This window comes from Epinephelus lanceolatus, chromosome 13 (genome assembly GCF_041903045.1).
Source record: "Epinephelus lanceolatus isolate andai-2023 chromosome 13, ASM4190304v1, whole genome shotgun sequence".
Lineage (NCBI taxonomy): Eukaryota > Metazoa > Chordata > Actinopteri > Perciformes > Serranidae > Epinephelus > Epinephelus lanceolatus.
The window spans coordinates 8,631,807-8,646,526 of NC_135746.1; positions in this window are offsets into that span (position 1 = coordinate 8,631,807).

Genomic DNA, 14,720 nt, shown 5'->3' on the forward strand with positions numbered 1-14,720 from the left:
GAACATGAAATATTTTGTGTTGACTCACTTAATACGTGGGTAAAATCACTGAATCAATTAATGAACTTATGCCAGTACATCCTTGGCGCCATAAATCCCCAGAAGATCCCAATACTGATGGGCGATTGCTTCAGATTTTTCAACTCTCACCAATAAGCTATGATGCGAAATAGCGCTATTTGTTTAATTTGCGCCACTTAATTTGTTCAGTCACGTTGTGTCCATTGAGCTGCCTGGTGGGAATTCTCATCTAATGTGACTTTACATGTAATTCTTTTGCACACATTGTTTTATTCGCGCCCAGTGTGAATGCTAGCTGCTAGCTTGGTTAGCACGGTGCACTTACTTGGTTTGGGAGAAAATACTCAGTACATAGTTTTGTGATACTTTGCGTGGCAATAATATATAATTTATCATTTTTGCCAATACAAATTAAACTTTTAGTAGCCTGCTAGATTAATAAAATCAATTGTTTATTCAGTCCACTATGTAAAGTTTGTTCAAATAAAAATGATCGAAGTGAGATTACCTGACTGAAAAGGTCCTTTTAGATAAAACAGATTTAATAAAGTTTTCCTTTGAGGACATAATTTTCAGTTAAAAAAAATAAATAAGTTATTGTGTTGTTGTTTAGCTGTAATGTTTTTGTATGCAGCTGTCTTGGCCAGGTCTCCCTTGAAAAAGAGATTGTTGATCTCAGCGGGACTTATCTGGTTAAAAATGGTTTAAATGAATAAAATAAAATTACATTTGGTCCTGTAATGTTATCCCCAGCACTCGCAGTCAGCTCAGCTCAGACAGACTGCCCTCTGGTGGCACAAGATGTGCACTACACGTAAAACATCCTAATTAAAGTATGAGGTTAATAGATACTGTCAAGATTTATAAATATCCTGGTATACACTAATATTTTGATAATGCTCACTCGTAAGTTGTTTGCGTTACTGTGACTTTGGTGAATCTGAACTAACCATTTTACACACCAAAGTCACACAATAACACCAACAAACTGATGGAGGCAGCAGTAGTGTTTAGAGATGTTAAATCACTGTTTTTCTCAATGGAGTCTGGCTTTGAAGAGCACAAAATAAGTTCAGTTACCCGTCAGGATTCGCTGTCTGATAGAAAGGTAGCGGTGAAATATTCTAAATATAGTGTACACTTAAACTGTTATTGATGTTTTCCTGCTGCTAAAATACATTGTGCTTCTGCCCCTGTCCACAGCAGTGCAATACCCAGCTTCTGTGTCAGTACTCCAGCCTGCTTCTCCAGCCTGTGCCAAATGAAATCTATTGTAGGTAACACACTGACTGTGGATAAGTACCTTAAACAACCCCACTTTTTAAGATCACAACTATTGCTTTCAGTAAATGTAACACATTAATGCAAAAGTGGTCTATTCAAATAAAAGTCCTGCATTCAGAGTGTTGCTTAAATACCCAAGTGAAAAAATTAATTTTGTTACATTTCAGTAGCTCTAAGCTTAATAGACTTTTACATGCTGAGGCACAGGAGTGGATTTTCACGTCAGGCAGCAAGGTTACACTGTTTAATGGGACGCTTTGAATTAACTGTCTTATCAGATGTGATGGAAGCGGTGAGATCAATAAAACAATCTCTGTGTCTAATCAAACTCTAATCGTTGTCACAACTTATGTGAGTTATCTCCTGGTTATGAGATATCTGCTCTAATACACTTGCTTTCAACTTTATCATCTACGTGCATCGCATATTTTGAAAAGGAACTTGGTGAGACCTTGCATGTGCGCTAATCTATCAGCCCTATCTGTCCCGAGCTGAGAGAGAGGGGGAGACAATCTGCCACCGCAAAGACGATATCTCTCCTCCGTCCTCAGATTGCTATCTCTCACGGGACAGAAAGAGAATACTGTAGAGATATAAGACACTCGTGTTTTATCAAGCCACGCGGGATGTCGTCTAATGAAGCAGCGAGCAGTAAAGATTATACCAGCACAGAAAACGCTCTTGAAGTGCATTGAACATAAATTTGCCTATTAAATGAAAGAATCATCAACGTAAATCTCATTACCCATAATCTAAGTGTGCCTTTGATTGTGTTGAAACTAATTCAGTACATATGAAAGGCTCCAGCAATTATCTGACTCACCATTGGAGTTAGAATAACAGTGATATATACAGTATATCTGCTGTATGTTATTTAGAGGAACAACAAAATCCACTTCACTTCAGGAGATCAAACAAACCGACATCATTGAAAATCATTTGAATAAACTCCTCGGAGAGTGCCAAGTAAACACTACCTACAGGAATAGATCCTTTTCATGTTGAAGGAGAAGGCGCAGGCCGCACTGTTTGCATCTTGAGTCTACATGGCACATAAGAAAGCTTTTCATATGGAGATGGTTAATTTGTTTCTGTTTGTTCGCTGCACCTTATTTGCTGGAGGCAAATGTCAAGAAATCGTACAAGCCTGGAAATAAATTCTTAATGACTGTCATTTATTAGCTATTCTTCTACTGTCAGGGGAAATGTGCAAAGTATAGGAGTGTTTAATAGTACACACACATTACACACAGCATACATTGACCCAGCACTTACAAGAAATGAAAGCATGTGTGCAGGTTGTTGTGTCTTTTTAGACATGCCGGCAGCATAAGCACAAGAGATGGCAATATGTGTCGGTCCGTAGAGTTAAAGTAGAAGAGACATTCCCATTCACATCAAAAAAGCAGGATGGTCAGAACGGCCCCCTTTTACACTGCCTGTTCAAGGCAGGAGTGTTGCGCCATTATTTTGCCTCACTGTTCTATAAAAAAAGTACGAAACACAGGCTGCGGAGGTTGTAACAGCACCTTAACAACATTAGTGTAAAAACTGTGAGCTGGCAGGATGAGACAAGTGTGATGATTTGACAGCATGTTATTTGTGCGACCCACAGCGGGAGATTTAAAAAGCAGCTAGCAGCAGTTAGCAGCTAACTCAAAGAAGAACAGCGGCTGAAAATGTCTGCAAATTGGGAAAACAATGAGGTTCAGGAGCTTGTTACTACACTGGACAATATGGCCATTACGCATGATATCAATATTTTTACAAGCAAGATATAAATTTGTATCGATATAGGGTCAAGTTGCGTGACACAATGAGTACCAGTGTTCATCTCTCCTCTGTCACACTCTCTGCACAGCTCTGCCCCCTCACTCACTCACTCACTGACAACTTTTCAATCAGCACTCAGAGAGACACAGAGCTGCTCCTAAGTTTAATCTGTCTGTTCATTAGTTTACAGTGTGACATCTGACAGCACAGCGCTGCGCTGCATGTGTGAGAGACAGAGCTGCTTGATCGTGTCAGGTGAGAAGGATCATAGCGCGTCACTGTTCTTGGTAGTTGTAGTCTGTTTTGTGACAGCGACTGGACGCAGACGACGGATCTGCTTAAAAAAAGGAATAACAACACACACATTGCACGTACAAGACATATAACGCAGACAGACTGCCTTTCGCTCCATCCCTCCCTCGGCCTCTCTGTTTATGCTCTGTGCATAAATAACATTAAAATATTCAAATAATTTTCCAGCACTAGATTCATTTGAAAGGCCAACAGATGGAAAACAACTTTATAACTTCTCCCACAAACATTTTTAATTTTTTCAAACTACAATGGATTTAGACCTACTTGATACTTTTATACTCATGTTATAGTTTAGTGTCCTGTGCTGCAAACCTTTAAACCTCTGTAGCTCCAGTGCTGTGTGCAAAAAGTTAACGTACAACCCTGCTATTTATTTTATATAATGTCTCATTTACCTGTTGTGCAGCTGTTCATTTTCAAACAGGGAAAAAATCCCTGTCTTTGCATTTCATTTTGATCACAGTCTGTTCTTATAAAAGTGTGTGTGACATCTCGAATGTGGCTTTGACTTGCAGCTGAACATGAAGGTCATTTCATAAATGTAAATAACAGGGACAGTACATGATTGTTATCACCATGTTACGCAATTGTTAGTGTTTATAAAGCGCTGCTGACACGTATGTTCTATGTCGCAGTAGAGGCTGATGCTGTTGTGTTACATGTCACGCCTGTCACACCTCTTTTGCTTTCAGGATGACGGCTGCTGATGATGCTGTCTAAAATCACACACTGGGGCGGCATGATGCCACCATTGTTTGGTTCTGAGAAAAAATGCAAAGAAGGCATAAAGACGGGACCTTGTTGCGGCTGCAAACGGCTGTTGTGAACACACGAGAAAGAAAATAAAGCGTGTGCATGAGTGAGATTGTTTAATGTGATTGTTTCTTTCATGTTAGTCTCTGTCTTTCCTGTGCTGAGTGAAGTGTAAATGTGTTGCTCACTGTGTGTCCTATGTTGATTTAATTTCCAGGGTGACTCAATATTGGCTGCCCGCAGAGAGCCCACAGGGTACGTGTGAATCCAGGTTCACCCACCGATGGATCCCTCTCGCCTCATTTGCCGTGGAATTTTAAAAATAATCGAGACGTCTTCCACCAACTGTGGCTCCTTCTTCCCTTTTAGCGTCTTTCCTCCGTCGCGCCCATTCATCCTGTGTGCCGGAGAGGTCCACGAGACTCATTAGCGCCCGCCTCTGTGTTTCATGCCGTGTTTCCCCAAAGGCATTACTAGCACCATTAGCCCAGGCAGCAGTGAGATTTCAAACTGCCTGGGCAGACGGATGCCTTCCAAACCAAAGTGTGCTCCTTTCTTTAATTAGCATTTTTCAAACATCAATATATTTTCCTCTGGCCTCCCAGGACCAAAACTCTGCCGAATTAATTATTAACAGCCTTGCTGTCTTCCACTTTCATTTTCTCCTACCCCCTCCCTCTTCCTTTGAAAGCAGTCATGGTTTCCAAGTTTCTGCCTCCAGTTAGATGTGAATGCAGGGTGGACATTTTGCCGACTGCTCTCTCCCTCAGGTATGCTTTAATAGCACACATTTTGTGTCTAAAATGGTCAATTTGGGTCCAAATCAAGAATGCAGGCTGCATTATGGTCCATGAAGGCTGGTGTGTGTGAGGCTTTGTTGCCCACAGGCCAGTTTGTAATTATGTTTATGTTTCCTTCTTTAATTTATTGTCTACTGTCAGATTTTGGTATTCATTGTGCAGTGTGCTAAGTGCGGCAGGCACAGAATCACCTGCTGAAAATGGGATGACTCCTCTTCAGAATTCCCCCAGGTGGAGGACAGAGGGTAATATCTCTTTCTATCTGTCATAAATAGGAAGAAATAGTGAGGCCACAGACCTGAAAAGGCAGGGGGATTGGTTTGGAGGCACAATATGGTTGAAGAGATAAAGTTAAAAACGGAGCGAGATAACCCTTTTCCTCTTTTGGCCTTGGCTCGCCTGTGTGACTGAGCAAGGTGGGAATAACTGCGGCCCATCAGGGCTCTCCATGGTAACCACTCTGGCTTCAAACACAGCACCTCCTTATTGAGTCCAACAAATGCACAGGCACACTGAAGGTACCAACGACAGGTCATCTGCTGGGAATCCGCTGTTTGATGCTCAATAAGATTGTCTGGGTTGATTGTGAAACACATCTGTCTGTATCAGTGGTTCTGTTAGACGGGGATATTTGATGGTGTTAATTTGTTAATGGCTGATTCGGAGAACTGCTGATGGTAAAAAGAGTTCAACTGGGGAAGAAACCTGCTGGAAATATTTGCAGAAAAAATATACACTATGATACATTTATTTTATTCCAAATGGCTAAACAAAGACAATGTGACACAACTTCGACTTATTTTGCAACGTAATCACCAGAATACAACGCTGTGGTTACAGTGTGGTTAGCTTCAGACACAAAATCAATTTAGTTATGATTAAATGAAGATCATGTTTTGGCTTAAAATACCAACTTCTGGGGCACAATCCCTACTGGAAATGCAGCAATGTCTCAGTAAAAAAATGGTTTTCACTGCACTCTGTGGGGTCCCTAAAAACCCCCACATTTGTTGCCTACAAAGCCACAGAAGAAACAAAAATGGCTTTCTAAAAACAACCACCTTTGGTGCCTAACGTGTTACCAGAAAAAGAGTCGAGAAAACATCCATGTTTGTGGGCTAAAGAGCCACTGAAAAATCAATGATGTGTCTCAGCCAACTGGTGCTTGAAAAGCTGCTGGAAAAGCAGCAACCAGTTGCTAAAAAACCCCACCCATGTTTGGTGCCTAAAAAGCTGCAGGAAAAACAGTGATGGGTTCCTACAAAACAACCATGTTTGGGGGCTAAAAAGCTGCTGTAAACACAGACACTGATCCCTAAAACATCCACATTTGGGGGCTAAAAAGTGGCTGATAAAACAGCAACAGGTCCCTGAAGAACAACCATGTTTGGTGCCAAAAAATTGCTCCAAGGTAAGGGTCCCTAAAAAACACCTGATTGGTGCCTAAAAAGCTGCTGGAAAAGCAGTGACGAATCCCTAAATACGTCCAAGTTTGGGGGCTAAAAGCTGCTGAAAAAGAAAGAAGCCACATGTCCTGAAAACCCCACATTTGTTGCCTAAAAAGCCACAGAGGAAACAGCAACGGGTTTACAAAACGATCACCTTGGGTGCCTAAAATGCTACCAGAAAAAGAACCACAGGTTGCCACAAAACACCCTTGTTTGTGGGCTAAAAAGACACTGAAAAATCAGCAATGGGTCTGTGAAGTACACCCAAGTTTGGAAACACTGTAAACAGAGCAACAGGTTCCTAAGGTATACCCCTGTTTGGGGATTAAAACCTGCATGAAAAACAGCAATGGGCTGCTAAAAAAATACCAAAGAAGCCACTAGGAAAAAAAGTGTGGTCCCTAAAAAACAGGAACTGCCCATTGTTCCAAAGTCCCGTTGTTCCGAAATCATCATGATGCCCTGTGGTTAAGGTCTGGTTAGGTTTAGGCACAAAAACCACTTGGTTAGGGTCAGGAAAAGATCATGGTGTGGGTTAAAATGAAAAAGAAAGTGACAAACACATAAGCCGTGAGCCTGCTTCGCCTCAAGCCTTTCCCAGCTGTCGGACCAATGACATGGACCCTAAAAAACATCCAATTGGTGCTTAAAAAGCAGCTGGAAAAGCAACAACCAGTTGCTAAAAAACACTAAGGTTTGGGGTCCAAAGAGCCGCTGAAAGTGAAGCAACTGGTCCCTAAAAAACACCCATGTTTGGGGTCTGTGAAGCCGTTAGAAAAACAGCAATGTTGCATAAATAAACAACCAGTTTTTTGTCCGTTGGTCTTGAACTGTAGTCTGCAGCTTGGCGGGCATCTCACCATCCACCATGCCAGCTCATAAACAACATCACTTTAGAAATGTTGATACTTATGAAACTTGAAAATGTGACATATTCATGGTTTGCAGAAACATATAATGGCAATGTTTTCCTCTGGCGACAGCTGTTTTGAGCCAATCTCAGTTGCAGAAACTTTCCTCCTAAAACGTCAATGCCATCTTAAGAAAACCATATGCTTTCAACAAAGAAAGTCACTTAAGGGAAACTGAATAAAATGAGAGATAATTGGATGAGAGGTTCAATAAATATGCTGCCTAAGTGCATTTGCTTTGTTGACAGTCGACTTATGAAAGGCCACGGCCAAGACATCAAGTTTTAACAAGCAAACAGAGCTCCAGTAAATCTCCCTGCAGACTAAAGATGCCTTTTCTTCTTCTGAAAGAAGCCGGCCTTCCATCAATATCTTCCATCGACCCAAAACAAAATGTTACTGTCCATGCCACCATGATCATGTAACACTGAAAACAACAGAGGAAAGTCTCTGAATGTTGACACACAGCCATGATAGTCAGAGGAAGATATCAATTAGCCAGTCAGTGTTTTAATAAAACCGCTGTCATTTTCTGTTTGATCTAATGTGATACCAGCAGCACTCTGCTCCTCCTCAGGGTCTCTCTGATTAGTACGAATACATCTGCACACAGCTCTGACAATAAATGACTGCAGAGAGAAAGCTGTTGTCTGACTGTTACTGATGTTTCAGGCTCAAAAAAAGTGATTTTGAGAGGGAGGAAGATGACGAATCACTCGAGCAGTAACAGAAACCTGAAGTGGCCAAAGACCACAAAAGGGAACTGAAAGTGACGCTGACTTTGTTAAGGAGCTGTGTGTTTGTGTGAAGGAGCTAAAGGAGGTCCAGTTAGGAGCTGAGTGCTGCTGGTTATCACTTTAGACTAAACAGAAAATGACAGCAGCTTTATGAAAAAACATGACCAGGAAAAAAGAGTTGCACAAACGATCATATAAAGTGACTTGCTTAGCTCTTTCTCTCTTTAGCTTTATTAACCCTCATCTTACTGACTGAATAAACTTTTTATCAATATCTCACAGGTGCTTTATTCTGTCATTCCAATTTTTCATGACTTTGTCAATCAATTATTTCAGCATATATATAATGTTAATTAAGGACGTTATTTGGTTGACGCAACCTCTATATTGAACATACTAGTGGGTTTAGCAGGACACTAGTTGGCAGCAGGGTTCCTGTGAAGTGCCGTAAAGTTTAGTTGAATCAAAACACACATTAAACACACATTAAACATGGCTTAATAGAGACAGTTTCAAACACAAATACACAAATCAGCTTCACTATAACTCACAGCATTCACAGACAAACACTTGTCTTTATCTGGACACATTTTCCCCACAAATACAACATGCTAATGTTATTAGCGCAAGTCTATGGCATTTTACATTGTATAAATTAGCCTAGCAGCTAGCAGACCTTTCCTCCTCTCATATGAAGCCAGGGACAACAGCAACATATAACAAAGGTAACGTTATAAAATTCAGCTCCATTACAACTCACAAGGTTCACTGACAAAACAACTGTCTGATACTAAACATATTTTCCAAACAACAACATGCTAACGTTATTAGCACAAGCCTATGGCATTTTACATTGTATAAATTAGCCTAGCAGCTAGTGGACTTTTCCTCTTCTCATATGAAGCCAGGGACAACAGCAACATTTAACAAAGGTAATGTTATAAAATTCAGCTTCATTACAACTCACAAGGTTCACTGACAAAACAACTGTCTTATACTAAACATGTTTTCCAAACAAATACAACATGCTAACGTTATTAGCACAAGCCTATAGCATTTTACATTGTATAAATTAGCCTAGCTACGAGCGGAGATTTCCTCTGCTCATATGAAGCCAGGATAAATCACACACAGGACTTAAAATGCTATTTCTGTGGAGGCTTTATTGTCTTCACAATTTATTGTTTCTTATCTGTGAAATTAAAGTAAATAAAAGCTTTTTTTCCACTGAGGGAAATGGTTACAGAAACAGACAGTAGGTCTGCGTCACTGTGACGTGTAGTTATATTTTTGGGGAGGTGCACAACAGGCTATGGTGTAGGGTAAGGTGTTGACTTGACCCAGAAGTATAAATCCAGCTTAAGCCATATCTAAGAGGCTGAGAACAACTGAGCACTTTCACTTAATCAAGTGATAAAATTCAAAATGGCCCAACAATACTAAATCACTTGAGGGCTCCTTTAACCTCCATCATCTCTGCCCTCAGCTGATGAAGATCATTTGATAAGACTGAAAGCTCCAGAGCAGCTACTGACTGGACCGAGTGATGAGTTTTCTCAGCTGCTGTTTGGAAGGTCAAGAGTGAACAATATATTCAATTCTGCATCTTGTTTGGTTATAATGCCTCTTCCATCTTACATTGATGAATAAATAAAATGCTCCTTTTTTTCCGTCCGTTGGGATTCATTTGCACCAATGAGGTTGTTTTTTTCCTTCCAGAGAGCAGCTCTGCGTCTATGAAATGTTTGTATAATTAAGACTCCAATCTGTCAGCTTTCTGCAGTCCCATATGTTTGAACTGAAGCAGCTTCATCTCGCAGCGCTGGTCTGGTCTCCTCGATTTGATCCAGATTACTGTTACACCCTCAGGCCAAGCTGTTGTTTGAACCAACACAGGTCGTACAGAGTCGCCCGAACACACCCACGAACATATAAAGTCATAATTGGATCACTGTCTTAACGTGGACTGTAAGAGACGAAGTAAGAGATGAAGTGGATGCAGATACAAGCAGCAGAGTAACCTCCACTACATCAGACAGTATCCCTGTTCTGTTAGCAGGTGGGGAAACAGATGCGAAAGAAGCACAACGGCAGACAAACAAAGAGAGAACAGAAAAGATATGTATGCAAATTTATTTCATCAAAGCCTTTCCTCACATCTGATGTTCAGAACTTTACCATCAACCACAGCCTAATCCTATTCTGTCTGCCTGTTAACCTGTAATAACACATATCAACATAACACCAAAAGTCTTTGCTTCGTCAAATTAAAACTCTTTGATATGTCAGTGTTTTCAATTATAAATCACTCCTAACATCCCCGGAGCGTCTTTAATTTTTATTGTTAATAATTGTTCAAAGCAAAAACACACCTTCTCTCCCCTTTAAGCACACACACGCTCACTTTGCCTTCGATTATCTGCAGTGATAATATCCTGTTTGAAGCTGCTAGATGCACAGAGACATGCATGGGCGCATGGGCTAACTGGTTTTATTGCATGTCTTGATGTGCTGCCTGCAGGCTATGGAAGATTAAAAATGGCCACATAAAAACAAATCAAAGACAAAGAGAAATAAAGTGCACAGTGTTGTTTATTTTGTTTCTATGAATGTATTTGATGTGGTGTCATAAATTTAAAACATATGTGAAAGGACAATTAGCTTTGGTCTCTAATAACTAATAATGACCCCCCTGAACTGAGCTGCAGAAAGTCCCTGGTTTCTCTAAACTATTATACTTTTCCTCATTTTCTGTCATTTGAATAAAACTAATCCCTGTGAACAAAAACCTCAGGCATCACATCATACAGATCAGACAACCTAACATCAGCTCCTGACAGACTTCTTTATGTGGTCATCTGCTCCATGCACACTACTGCAGGTGTTTACCATTACATACAATGCTACATGTAGCTACATGCTAACATCAGGGCAACATGTAAACTTGGCTGCCAGTGTTTTTAATTTCTCTCTGATTTCATATCATGCTCCTGCTGGAACACATCCAAAGGCAAAGATTAATGGGTGGCATTACAAGCTGCAGAACAGTTTTCAAGACCAACAAATATCGAAACCGTTTTTTAGCGAGTCATTCCTGTCTTTCCAGTGGCTTTTAAGTTTCCAAACATGGGTGTTTTTTAGGGACCCGTTGCTGTTCTTCCAGTAGCTACCACACGAGGGGTTTTCTCGGGACCAGTCTCTCTTTCTCCTGTGGCTTTTTAGTTCTTAAATAGGGAACTATTGTTGTACTTCCCACGGCTGTTTTTTTTTTGGGACCGTCACTGTTTTTACAGCAGCTTTTTAGTTCCCAAAGTTGGGTGTTCTTTAGGGACTCGTTGCTATTCTTCCTGAGGCTTTTTAGTTCGTAAACGTGGGTGTTTTTTAGGGACCTGTTGCTGTTTTTCCAGCAGCTTTATAACCAACTTTTTTTTTTTTTTTTTAAGGGATCTGTCTGTTTTTTTAGTTCCTAAACATTGGTGTTTTTTAGGGACCTGTAATTGTTTATTTAGGGACCAAATACTGTTCTTCCTGCCACTTTTTGTCAAGCTAACATGGATTTCTTTTAGGCATCTGTTGCCGTTTTTTCCAGTGGCACCAGATGTGGGTGTTTGTTAGCAACCAGTTGCTGTTTTTCCTACAGTTTTTTCTGAGTCATTGCTGCATTTCAAGCTGCTTTTTACCCACCCAAACTGGGTATTTTTTAGCCAAAACATAATCTTTTCCAAACCATAAACATGTGGTTTTGTGCCTAAACCAAACCACATTTATGACAGTGTTATTGAAGCCCACATTATTTCAGTGTATTGGCTACATAATGATGTTATGAAGATGTTATGTATCCATGGTTTGCAAAATTGCACAATACCAAAATTTATATTGGCGATTGCATTTATTGGTGATTATTAACAGTAGATATTGCCATCATACTCTTTAGTCATTCTCTCGCTGCAATGACGATGCAGAGATACTGATACAGAAGACCTGGAAACACTGACCAATCAGAGCAGACTGGCCTTTTTAAGGAGTGGGGCTTCAGGACCCTGACGCACCATTTCAATGGTTGGCCATCAGTGAATTTCAGGTCATCCAAGTTTTTTTGGGGTGTGTCCCTAACTGTTGGCGCTAGCCGTCACTTGTTGGCTTTTTGTCAGCATTGGAGCCTGTCAGTGAAAATAAATCAGACTGTCAGTTAAGCTCAGTGCACAAGACGACAAACAGGGGAGAGGAAAGCAAACAAACGATTAAAGTCAAGAGAGGGTTTCATAAAAACAAAGGTGTTACTGTGCGTTCACACCGGGCGCGAGTGAAGCGAATTACTCACGCGTAACGCGTGAGTTTGGACGCCGGACCATTTTGTTAATTCGCATTATTGTGTCAGTTGCGCGAGTAACGAGCCCGCCCATTTTCACTAGATAATAACATCTGGCCCGCCATTCTCTCCTCAACCATGGCTGAGATAACCACCATTGCTGCTTTGCTCTGGAAGTCCCAGATGCGTCGGAGGGCCAAACGCCGTTGTTTTTGGGTTCACCCTATCCTGCAGAAGCACATCCAGCTCAGCGAGTTTCACCACCTCCTCCAGGAATTCCGTCTGGATGATAGCCGCTTTCAGCGGTACTTCAGGCTGACTGGGGCCCAGTTTGAGGACCTGTTGGCGAGGGTTGGCGCCAGGATCTCCCGGCAGGACACCAACTACAGGCGCTCTATTTCAGCTGTGGAGCGCATGTCCATCTGTCTCCGGTGAGTAGCAGTTTATTGTTGTGTCAACAACTGGACATCGGGGCGTCAAGACGTCAGTGACGTCGGGAGAATCTCAACGCTGATTGGCTTTTGCAGCACAGCGTCACGCGAATTCGCCTCAAAAGTTCAATATTTTCAACTCGAGCAATGAGGCAACGGACGTTTATATCGCGTCCATCGCGTCGCCCGGCGTGAATTCGTGTCTAATCGTGTCTTTGCATTGACTTTGTATGTAATTTTGACACGCGAATTTGTGAATTTGCGCTTGGTGTGAACGCACAGTTACACAAGGTGAGATTATTTTTCTTTCGCTACTAAGCTCTTTAAACTGTTCATAATTTGTGTGACTTTTTGTTAGCAGCTGGTAAATATCTTTTGTTCTTTGAGCATTGGGTTGTGTTAATGTGCAAACTGGCTAGCTGGCGTCTTGAATCCGTTGTGTTTCCCCATGTAAATGATGAATACAGACTACCGTTGCCTGCTGCTATGAGGTGCAGAATGTACCTGCCAGTTGGCTGTTGGCTGCAGTTTTTGTGGTGTCTTCAAGTGCAACTTTTTGGCTGAGATACAGGCGATGCAACAGTTGGTCTTCATTGCCACTAAATCTTTGATATTGATTTGGTGAGTCTGTGCCCTTAAAGAAGCAGATGTTTGGACAGAGTGTTTCAGACAGAGGGTTGTCTTGGTTTGTACGGTGTGTACAATTAACACCAGGACGACGACGTGCGATTAACTTCTTTATTGTAAACCGGACTGCAGGTTACATGTCACAATGGAGCAGATCGTAAACACACTGAGCTCTGATCTGATGACGTTCTTGTCTGTACGTTGTATTAACCAATCACAATCAAACATTCAGATATCCAATAGGTGGCAGTAGAGTATTATGTTACCTCTTACAACTAGGATATTCTGTGAGAATATTACAAGGTTCCAGGACAGACAGTATTAGAAAGATAGTGGGGTTTTTTTAACATTAAAGCACGTGGACATGTTTTAGTAGAGACCTAAAAATACAAGTATGAACCTGAAAATGCCGTGATAGATCACTTTTAATTGACACATCAAAAAGATATAGGCATAATACTGTATTTCACTTTATCTCTCTGTTTTAGTTTTATTCATGTGCCTAAAATCTTCTCCAGCAGTGAGTCTCTAAAGCTAAGTGATGCATTATGCTCTAACCTGGTATGAGGTATTGCTCCTGGAAATAAGACAATCTTTGATCGCTGCGTGGCTGCCTGGGAAACCAAAGCTTCACAAACAAGCTGTCTTTCTTAGATATTTGCTCTACTTTGCCATTACAATTCCATCCAGATACATTTTTGAAAAGCCAGTTCTGAATAAATTTAACTGTAAAATGTTTCATACTGTAAGTTCTTCGATCAGCTGTGACTTGAAGTATTAGCATATGTATTGGCCGGGAATAGGCTCGGAGAGAATGCGGCTTTGTGCAGACTCTTATGCCTTTAGCCTCAAAGCTGAGCAGAGCTTTGTCATTCAAATCATCCCGAGGGAGCAAAATGTGAAATAATAAGGAAGTGGGAGAGGAAACACTTCCACTAATTTACATTTAGTTGGAAGTGACCTTTAGTGAAACTGTAGCCTGCGAGGAACATGAGAGTTGCTGCTTATCTCCACAAAAGTGTCTTTTTTGTATGCGTGTTTTTTTTTTCTTTACCCTTAAAGCAATGTAAACTAAACAAGTTTTATTTGACCGAATCTCATTGTTTATCCTTCTGTGACTGGCATAATTTGAATTCGGATTCAATCTCAAAGAGATACAAATGATTGTTTTGGATCCTTCTATGCTCTATAACTGCAAATATACACATTCTGACCAAATGGGAGTGTTTTGATTTAATGTGCCTGAAAATAAGCTGATACAGAGACATTTGTGATGGGGCTTCCATCATCTCCCCACACATACAACCATCT